The sequence below is a fragment of the Corapipo altera genome, unplaced genomic scaffold (genome assembly GCF_003945725.1).
Source record: "Corapipo altera isolate COAL_440 unplaced genomic scaffold, ASM394572v1 249, whole genome shotgun sequence".
Taxonomy (NCBI): Eukaryota; Metazoa; Chordata; class Aves; order Passeriformes; family Pipridae; genus Corapipo; species Corapipo altera.
In genome coordinates, this window is record NW_020884982.1 from 608853 (window position 1) to 618169 (window position 9317).

At 40.8% G+C, this 9317-nt stretch overlaps 1 protein-coding gene across 1 annotated transcript in view; it reads left to right on the forward strand.

The window, feature by feature from the left end:
* The window catches only part of LOC113957984 (potassium voltage-gated channel subfamily A member 5-like), a 28739-nt gene extending 20749 nt beyond the window's left edge, over positions 1 to 7990 (forward strand). Inside the window, 2 exon segments of the mRNA XM_027665936.1 lie at positions 4754 to 4885; positions 7313 to 7990. The gene's annotated coding sequence lies outside the window, so the exon portion shown is untranslated.
* The last annotated feature ends 1327 nt before the right edge of the window (positions 7991 to 9317 follow it).

The following is a 9317-nucleotide window of genomic DNA, read 5'->3' on the forward strand; positions in this document are numbered from 1 at the left end:
AGTCCCGAGGCAGTGAAAGACACTTGGCGTTGTGTCACTGGCTTCACGGGGGTCAGAACTGAGCTCAGTGCTCAGTTTAGACATTTTACACAGCACAGTTCAAGGGGAGGATACTGTTCTCTGTCAATAAAACTGAACCCAGGTACCACAGCATTAGGCAGTTTCTTAGGAAAGGTTGTCAGACTTTTTAGTATCAATACTGTATTTCAGACTTATATTTGCTGAATTACTTTTTTGATAAAACCCTTTAATAAGCAAATCTGGTCTCCATCTGGTGCTGATCTTACTTAAAACACAGTGAGATTGGCAACTAATTAATTCATGGACAGAAGAACTATAAAAGTTGCATAAATCAGTTAATACTAGAAAGTACAAAAATTGTTGTGTCTTGAAAAAACAAACTGTGAACCTTTTGTCTTAGGACAGAAATTATAAGCAAGATGGAGAAATATCTGACACACAGAAATTTTAAGTAGTGATTGTTTGGGTTTTGCAGATTCCTTTCCTATTAATTCTTGTTCCAAAAATAGTACTAGTCTTAAAGCTGGTGACACTTCATGTTCAAGGCAAAATTCTTGTTCTTGAATGATGCAGTTTTATTTTTAAGGCTTTAATCTTGCATCAGTAATTTTAAGTGTTTTCCAGTGATGCACTGAGTGAGGAACTAACATCCTTCTCTGTTGTTTTCAGTACCAGATGATTTTTATATCCAATGATAGACACTCATTTGCCATGAAGATGCAGTTACAAGGAATGCAGTGTAGAGATGTTACATGATTTGATCATTGCTCCCTGGAAATTGTAGTGATTATATATATTATAATATTCAGTTTACCTTCTAGGTCCCAACCTCTTCTTCTGAGGTTCACTAATAGAAAATTATACTAATTTTATTTTTTTTTTAGAATCCATATTAAAAATCTTGTTTAAAATGAGTATGGGAAATCCTCCAGCAGATAAGGATGAAACTTCGCAGGCATAGAATTAAGATGGGATGAGTTCAGAAGAGAACAGTACACACACATGGCTTTGTAGTTTAACAGTGACAAAAGGATGTAAATATACAAACTAGGAGATGGGATGGACACACAGCAACAGTTGTAGAAGCAGAGCTTCCCTGATGGATCAGGATGAGGAAGTGGGTTGGTCCCAGGGTACCAGAGGTGGATGAAACCTCCTGAAGGCTCAGTGTAGTGAGAAAAAACCTGTGGGCTGTTCTATTTGACAGCCAGTTGACCAAAGTCCTTTACAACCCACACTGAAGTTCACTGCAGACTGTATTCCCACGCAGTAATCTGTTTTCCTTTCTCCATAACCTCTAACCATATGATTTTTCATGTGAAATGAGAGGAGGACAGGACACCTCATCAGTGTGAATCAACATCAGACACTCAGGTTTGAGTTCCTCCTCTGAACGCTACCAACTTGGCCCTTTAAAATTCCAAGGGATTTTCTGCTGAAGGTTGGATTTCTATTGTTACACTCTTCCCCCCCCCAAGCACTCCCATCCAGTGCCTAACGTGTATCAAAAAATAGTGCAGGTCAAGCTTCATTCAGTCTCCTGGTTCCTGCATCTGGAAATGTGGCGAGACACAGAAATCCTGTCTTTTCATTTCTCTGTTGTGATCTTCCACTGTACATTTGATAGTGTTCACTGTTACCTTGTGATGTTACATTGAGTGAGACCATTCTTTGCATTCAGTTAGCAACATGCTTAGGCTGGTCAAGAAGAAGATTGTACAATCACCATCCAGGATATGGGCTTTTAGCCTACAGTGCACTTGTGACCCAACAGCCACACACAGCTGTCCCAAAGAGGTGTTCCAAGCCTGCTCCAGCTTGTAGGAACTGCAAGTTACTGTCTGCTAGAGGTAATAAAGATCCTCTCTCCCATCTGACTGAGGAAAGCCTTCCCAGAGAACTCTCAATTGAATCAGGAATATTTCCATGAAAAATGTATCTTCAGAGGACCTAGCATCCTCCAAAGAAAACATTTCATGGAGAAAGTCCCTTGCTTGCTCTATCCTGTATTCCAGTAAAGTACAAAAGTGCCCCTGCATCTTCCTTTACTCGTGTTTCGAGGGGACGAGTGGAAGGAATTGCAGAGACCAACCTCCTGTGAATGGAAAGCTGCTCCTTACAAGTGGTTTCCCGACTGTTCTGAGCAATTGCTTTCACAGAATCACTAAATTTTTAGGGTTGGAAAGGACCTCTGGAGATGATCTAGTCCAATCCCCCTGCCAAGGCAGCGTCACCTGGAGCAGGTGACACAGGAACATGCCCAAGTGGGTTTGGAATGTCTCCAGAGAGGGAGACCCCATGCCCTCCCTGGGCAGCTGTGCCACTGCTCTGCCAGCCTCAGTGTAAAGAAGTTCTTCCTCATGTTGAGGTGGAACTTCTTGTGTCTTAGTTCATGGCCATTGCTCCTCATCTTGTCCCAGGGCATCACTGAAAAGAGAGAACTATCCTCTTGGCACCTTCCTCAGAGATACTGCGTGTCTTTTCCTGGCTTTTTGTGCCTCTCAGGTGATAAGACAGAGCTACAAAGTAAAATATTGTAAGAGTTCCACCTAATTCACACAGTCCACTTAGAACAGCAGCAGATCGAGAAAGGTTCAGGACAAGAAACTGCAGCTCAGGACAAACATCACTCTAAAGGACTGCTCATAGTTAGACAGCAAAAACTTGTTTCACTCAGTAGTACCAAGGAGCCTGTCTATTGAACAGAAAGCTCACAGCAGGACACTGCTGCGCTAACAAGATTTTCTCTGGCTGCTCCAATTCCCTATAGCTTTTTTTTTTCTAATTTTTTTTTCTCGGTAATCGTCTTTCAAACTGCAGCAGCATTTGTTGTCCTGAGGTGCTGACTCCAGTGGAAGAGATTTTAGTGGAAGCTTCTACTGCAGTTTGCACAGGCTTCATTTCAGGTCACTAATCACATCCTCCTCAGGCTCTCCTCGGGTCCTTGCATTGATCATCCTCCAGCTGGGGGAATTGTCTGAGAGGAAGGACGTGACTGTTGAGTTGATGTCACGTTTCTGGATTGAGGGTGGACTGAGGGAAGCTTCTGCCCTTTGGATTCAGGGGAGACCTGACATTTGAATGTGGCATGGATGTGCAAGCCTTCAGCCTTCCTTCTCTGTCATGCACATCTGCGCCCCTCCAGGCAGCCAGTTATGTTGGGAATGGACAAGAAGAGAGGGCAGAAGATGTGACGGGTGACTTGAGCTGGTGTCAGAGAGACAAAGTGTCTCTGCTGGATTAGGCTTTTTCACCAACAAAAGACTCCTGGACTGTCCTGAGTCACCATCAGAAATCCATGTGAAGGACTTGAGGTGACAGGGTAGGAAGTCTGCCCCAAGGCAAATCTGGAGAACAAAACATTCATGGAAATAAAACAGGCTTTATGTTTTCCAGTGTCACCTGTAGAGCCCGATTTGACAGAGCAGGAAAGCAGGAGGCCAGTGGATCTAAAAGCTTGTGATAAAGGGCTGTTTGACATCCTTTGGTATGTTTTCTTGTGAAACCTAGAATAACACAGTGGAGCAAGACTGATCCTTGTGCTAAACTTGCTCCAAAACCAAGCTGACTCCCACCTATCTCAGCAAAAGGGAAGGTTGCTTTGGCTGGATACACGCTAAGGTCCTTGGAGAGCTCATTGCTTCAGTACCTACATGAGAGGAATCTTGCTACTGTACCTGAATTAGGATTTTATTACCCTTTCCCCACACAAATGCCTTTTTTGGTAATATTCTGTGGACAAGGCTTCTTTGACTCCTTTCAGTGGAGTTCATTTTCAAACTGTCAGGGCAAAAGAGGAGAAAACATGACTTTCTAGCCTGAGATTGACTAGCTATTTTCTGGTAGGAATATTTTTTTGAAGGATGATAGGATGTCCAAATGCTGATTGAAGTACTCTCCCTCTAGCCTAGGGAATGTTTACTTGTTTATATAAAGAGTGAACTTTCTGTGATCTTGGCTTGTGACTAGTTAGAAACAGCCCTTAGGAAGGTAGAGATGAAAGTTCAGATACAGATAAAAGAGGGAATTGCAATTCTTGAGCAGGGGCTCTTAACGCTCATCTAGGAGGTAAGAAAAAACAATTATGCTTCTTGTGATCACCCTGATTTCCGGGATGTGGTAGAATTTAGGTTCATAACTAGTGATATTATCTCTGGATTTAAACAGAGGCCAGAGTCTAGGCACTTGGGAAACTGAGTCTGTTAGAAACCACGACTGCAGGATTCTTCCGGAAGCAAACTGAACTGGGATTTAGATGTTCTACATTTTGGATCACAGTAGCTATAGGTACAATTAGTAAGGATTTAAACATCTGACTCCTCTTCTGACCTGGCCTTCCCAGCCCACATGAAGTAACTGTGGCTTGGCCTCAGGAAGCACTGAAGGTCTGTCTAGTGGGGCATCGAGGACCATGTCCTTGAGGTGATAAAGTTAACTGAGAAATGTGTACGGAACAGCTCCTTTACAGATATTGGATTACATTCACCTGCCTCACAAGAGCCCTTTTATCACCTCACAGGATGAGTCCTGAAATTTTTCTAAAGGCTTGTGCAGTGCCAGCTTTCCGTGGGACGGTGACTTGGACGTATATCCAGCGCCATCACTAAAGCTGTAAATACATGGAGAACTTCAACCCTCACAGCTAGTGAAGGCGGTTTGCTAAAGAGATTGCAATATTCAGAGGAGTTATGTGATAAATCAGTAAATGTTGTTGTGTCTGTCTGTTTTTAAGAGCGACCTGGAGCCCTGGCAGTAGCGGTGTTCTCCAGATGGCTTTTCCACGGCATCGTCTTCCGTAACACACCAGTGAGCCACGAGACTGAGATGGAAATTCCAGTGTGGGGAGGGTGTGAGTCATGAGATGGTGAGTGAAAGAAACAGCAGGATAAAAATAACAGAGCACAGTATGATGCAGAATATTAATCTCTTACCCTGTGTTATCCTAGCTTGTATTACATACACTACTATGTTATACTGTGGATGCTCTGCTGCTCAAAACAGATCTCTCTCTGCTACTCCAAAAGATTATGGCTCAGGATGCCAGATTGCAGGGGCTTCTAATACTCGTGCCTTTAAGTTGGCTGAAAATTCTTAATCAAGAAGTTTCTGCCGTAGAAAATATGTAATCAAAGAGTATCAAAATGCTGCATTCATATTTTTTATGTTTTATATGAAAACATGAAATTCTGTTAATTTAACATCAACTGAAAAAAATATTGATTCAAACTTTAATTTATATCTCTATTAAAGTCCCTTTCTTTTTCCAAATTTCCATTTTTTTCTCTCCCTCTACCTCCAGGAGGAGAAAAGAAAGAAGAAAAGTATGAAAATACCATGAAAAACTGCTGTAAAATTCAATTTTGATTCTAGCTAACATGAATCAGTAGGAAAAAAAAATAGGAAAAGTGGAATTGGTGACATCAAAAGAAAAGACAAGTATTTTATTTTGAGATGGGGATCTCTATTCTTCTACTCAAATCTACCATTCTGTCCTGGCTGAGGTTCATTCTGAGATCACTCACAATAAAATCAGGAGCCCTTCTAGGCAGCTCTGGTTGTCAGCTCAGCCAGTGTGAGGCACATAACCCAATCCCCTTGGCATCTCCTATGATCACTGGAGCTAGACAGTGATCTTCTGAGAGCTACTGGGAGCTTAGAAAGCCTATTACTTTGTTATTTTTCAATTCAGTCAGGAATCTGGCATCATAAAGACAGTAGGAGCTTTTCCTTTAACTTCAAAGGGTGCCAGCTCTGGCACTGAGGCTGCATTGCAGATTAACACATAGAGAGCTCTTTTGATGGAGACTGTGCCTTTTTTATTTCAGAGTGGGGAGAAATGTTTATTTTATTTCACACAGATTCAGCTCAAAATCTTTTTTCTTAATTTTTTTTTTTCATGTAAGTCACCTCCAGGCTTTGTTGAAACTGTGGAAAACTTTGAAAGTTGGGGCATGTGCAAAAAAATGACAGGGCAACCTGAGACAAGGAGTGAGGTGGCTATGTGGTTCCCACTGTGCAGGACTCAGAATGTGGATGATCAATATTTGTAGGGCTCTGTCTCCCTTTCAGAGCTGCCTTAGGAAGCAAAGCATTTTCACATTTTGTTCTGAAAAAAGATGTTTTTCAGTCGTGATCGATTTAAGGTGACTTGATTTAAGGCAGGTGTTTGTGTGAAGTAGTGTGGGTTAGGTGTGCAGTTGTGCTCAGAATATTCCTTGTTCCCTTTCAGACCCTGTTTAAACCAATTTCTTTGATCCCACTAAGTTGAAGCTACTTTGAAAAATCCCTTTTTCCTTCTTCTTTCTTTTCTATTTTGTCTTACAGAGGCTGCCTGGGAATAACTTTTCTGTTTTTAACTGCTGTTCTTAAGCAATCTTCTGTTATTTTTTACATTTATATTTCCAGCTACTTAACTTACTCTTGTATAGCAAGTCTTTTTATTTTCCAATACGTAGAGAAAGAAACACTTAGTTTTGAAGTTCTACAAAAATGGAAGTCATTGTAATCATGATTTGATGTCCTTGGAACACACTTTATTTACTATTCAATAGCCACTGTTTTTATTAGGACATTGTTTGAACGTAACTTTAAGCCCAATAAGGTTCCAGGACTAATCTCCTGGGAGAGGATATTTATGGTCCATATTTTCAGAGAGAGAGATTGGAAGTAGAAAAAGGCTTAAGTATTTAGGCTTCGCTTCAGCTCTGAAGTCGGGGGAAATCTGTGCCTTGCAAATAGTCATTTGACCAGTTGAAGTGGTCGGTGCCATGTGCAGATGCCCAACTCAAAGGGGCAGTTGCATTCCATGAGCTCATTCCGAGCAGAAACGTGGGCCTCGGATTGTGTGTATTACTGCAGGGGAACTGACCTATTTTTCTGGAGAGAAAAAAAAAAATCTACCGTAAAAATCTAATTTGCAAGGACTGTAGGAGTGGAAACAATGCTTGTTTTTCTCTAGGATATTTGGTTATGCAAACAAAGTGATGAAGGACAAATTTCCAGCAGGAAAGAAACCCACTGATGGTCCTTGGTGTCATTCAATTAATAGCAATGCTCTTGAAAAGAAAGTGAAATAATGGTGCATCTTTCATAGAATCATAGAACTGTAGAATGCCCTGGGTTAGAAGGGACCCTAAAGATCATATAGTTCCAACCCCCCTGCCATGGACAGGGATATATTCCACTACTTAGTTGTAATCCATAATTTTGTATCCAGTGTGGAGCTTAATGCTTTTCTCTTGATATTTACTACAGCTTTTTGCATGACAGTTTGACTGCTTTCCTCCTGCAGATCCTGACCATTAGGAAGACACTGCTGCAGAGTCTGAAACCCAACCCATCTATCTATTCCTTATTCTCAAGAAACCTTGGGTTAGAAGTTGCTGAAAAATTTCCTTCTGGATAAATAACTGTGATGTTCCCACCAAGCACATGTTCTCAGTGAGTTGGATTTCTTCACTGGGATTGTTGAAACACTGTCCTGCTTGGAGGTCTCTCTTGTAGAGGAATTGTTCAACTCCACAAAAGGAGTGATAAAAGTTAAAATGCTTTGCATTCACTCCCAGGCACAAGACTTTATTATTTGAGATTCTGTTTGGAAATAAATGAGTTCTTGTCATAAATTAGGCATCTTCTACCATGGTTCTTACATATCAAAATTTCTCATCGTTCTGGAAGAAGATTCGAGTGTTTGTTCTCTTTCTTTTCTTGCCATTCATCTTTGTTTATTTATTTTGTATTCTTGAGATGTGCTTCATCTCTGGAGTTTGTATTTCTACTTTTAGCGTAAAAATGCTGTACATACAAGTCTAGAATGCATCTGAAGATTAGTCTAATTTTTCATGTGACTTTGACTTGAACATTTTTCTGTTTCTGTTTATATTGCTATTTCAAATATGTGCATTACCTGTATTCTTTATGCCTTTTCCCCATCTATAACTCAATAAAATAATGTCCCTGTTCTGCAGAACCATATTACATGTGCGTAACAGTGACAACAGTGTTTGAATAATAATGACTGATAATTGTAAATGTGTTAATCTATATATTTATATCTGTTTATAATCTATATCTATCTGTCACAGCCTGAAATTCTTCTGATGTGGGATTTGAGATGGGGAAAAAATTACCAGGGAGCGGTAAGCTCAGCTCAGAAATAATTCTTCTTAAGGCTATTTGGACTTGAAAAGTAGATTTTTCTGTTCCATAAAGGTTTATGTTCTTTATTTCAGTTCTCACCATGGCTAAGTTTAGAGCTGGTGCTACATGAGTCAAGGGAGGGTTCAGTGAAATGAGTCAACCCATTCCATCAGGCTGCACGTGTCTTTTATGTCACTACAGCTCAGGGATAAATAAATGACTGCAAGAAGTCCTTTGTCATAGAATATGCAAATTTCTAACGAGTGCTGGAGTAACCTTTCAGGGCTCTCAGTCATTACATAATTCAAAAGGAATGTACTCCAGGATGAGCCTGGTGAGCACCAAAGCAGCAGGTCTAAGAGATGGAGGTTGTTCTGCTCCACCATTTGAAGTTATAATAAAAGAGAAGGCTCTGAGAAGTTTGTGTGAGGACAGTACTGTCCTGTGCTACTCTTTGAACTTAATGTTCTTTGACCTGGCTCTGCCTTCTTAAAGTCTTTAAGGCATATTCTCAGCTGGCATGGACTAGCTTAATTTCCTTGACATTAGTTCAGCTCTTCTGATTTTTACCCACTGAAAACCTGAGAGTTTCACTGCATTTAAATGAAACTTGTTTATATGAAGCACAACCTTTTTAAAGGGATTTTTTGGTTTTTTTTAAATCTTCTCTACTAAGGAAAAGAGTAACACAACCTGGGGAATCTGTGGACTGATGCAAGTCTTAGGCCCTTAACTGGAGGACCTTCATCCTTGTCATGTGGTTCTTTACAACTCCCTTGATTTTCTGTGCTCCTTTGCTGGACAGACTTAGTGAGGTGCTCAGTTCTGTGCTGAAGTACAGTTCTAGCTGACATGAAGGGATGCCCAGATGGATGCAGGACTGAGGCTTTAATGAGGAGATTTTTGAGTCTCTGGACACAGGCTTTGATCTCAGAGTGAACTTATCAAAATTCTGAGTGCTCCAAGCATTCATGGACATTAAAGTCCCTCAGAGCAAGGACATGAAACCATTCAATGTTTCTTCTGCTTTGGGGAGACTCAGCTTTTTTTGGCATGTTTGGTAGGAGATGTTCACTGCCAGGAGAAACTTGAGGCCATTGTACAATACTAGCTTTTTACTGCTGTAATATTCCTTTGGGTCTCAAAAGTTTAGTGAA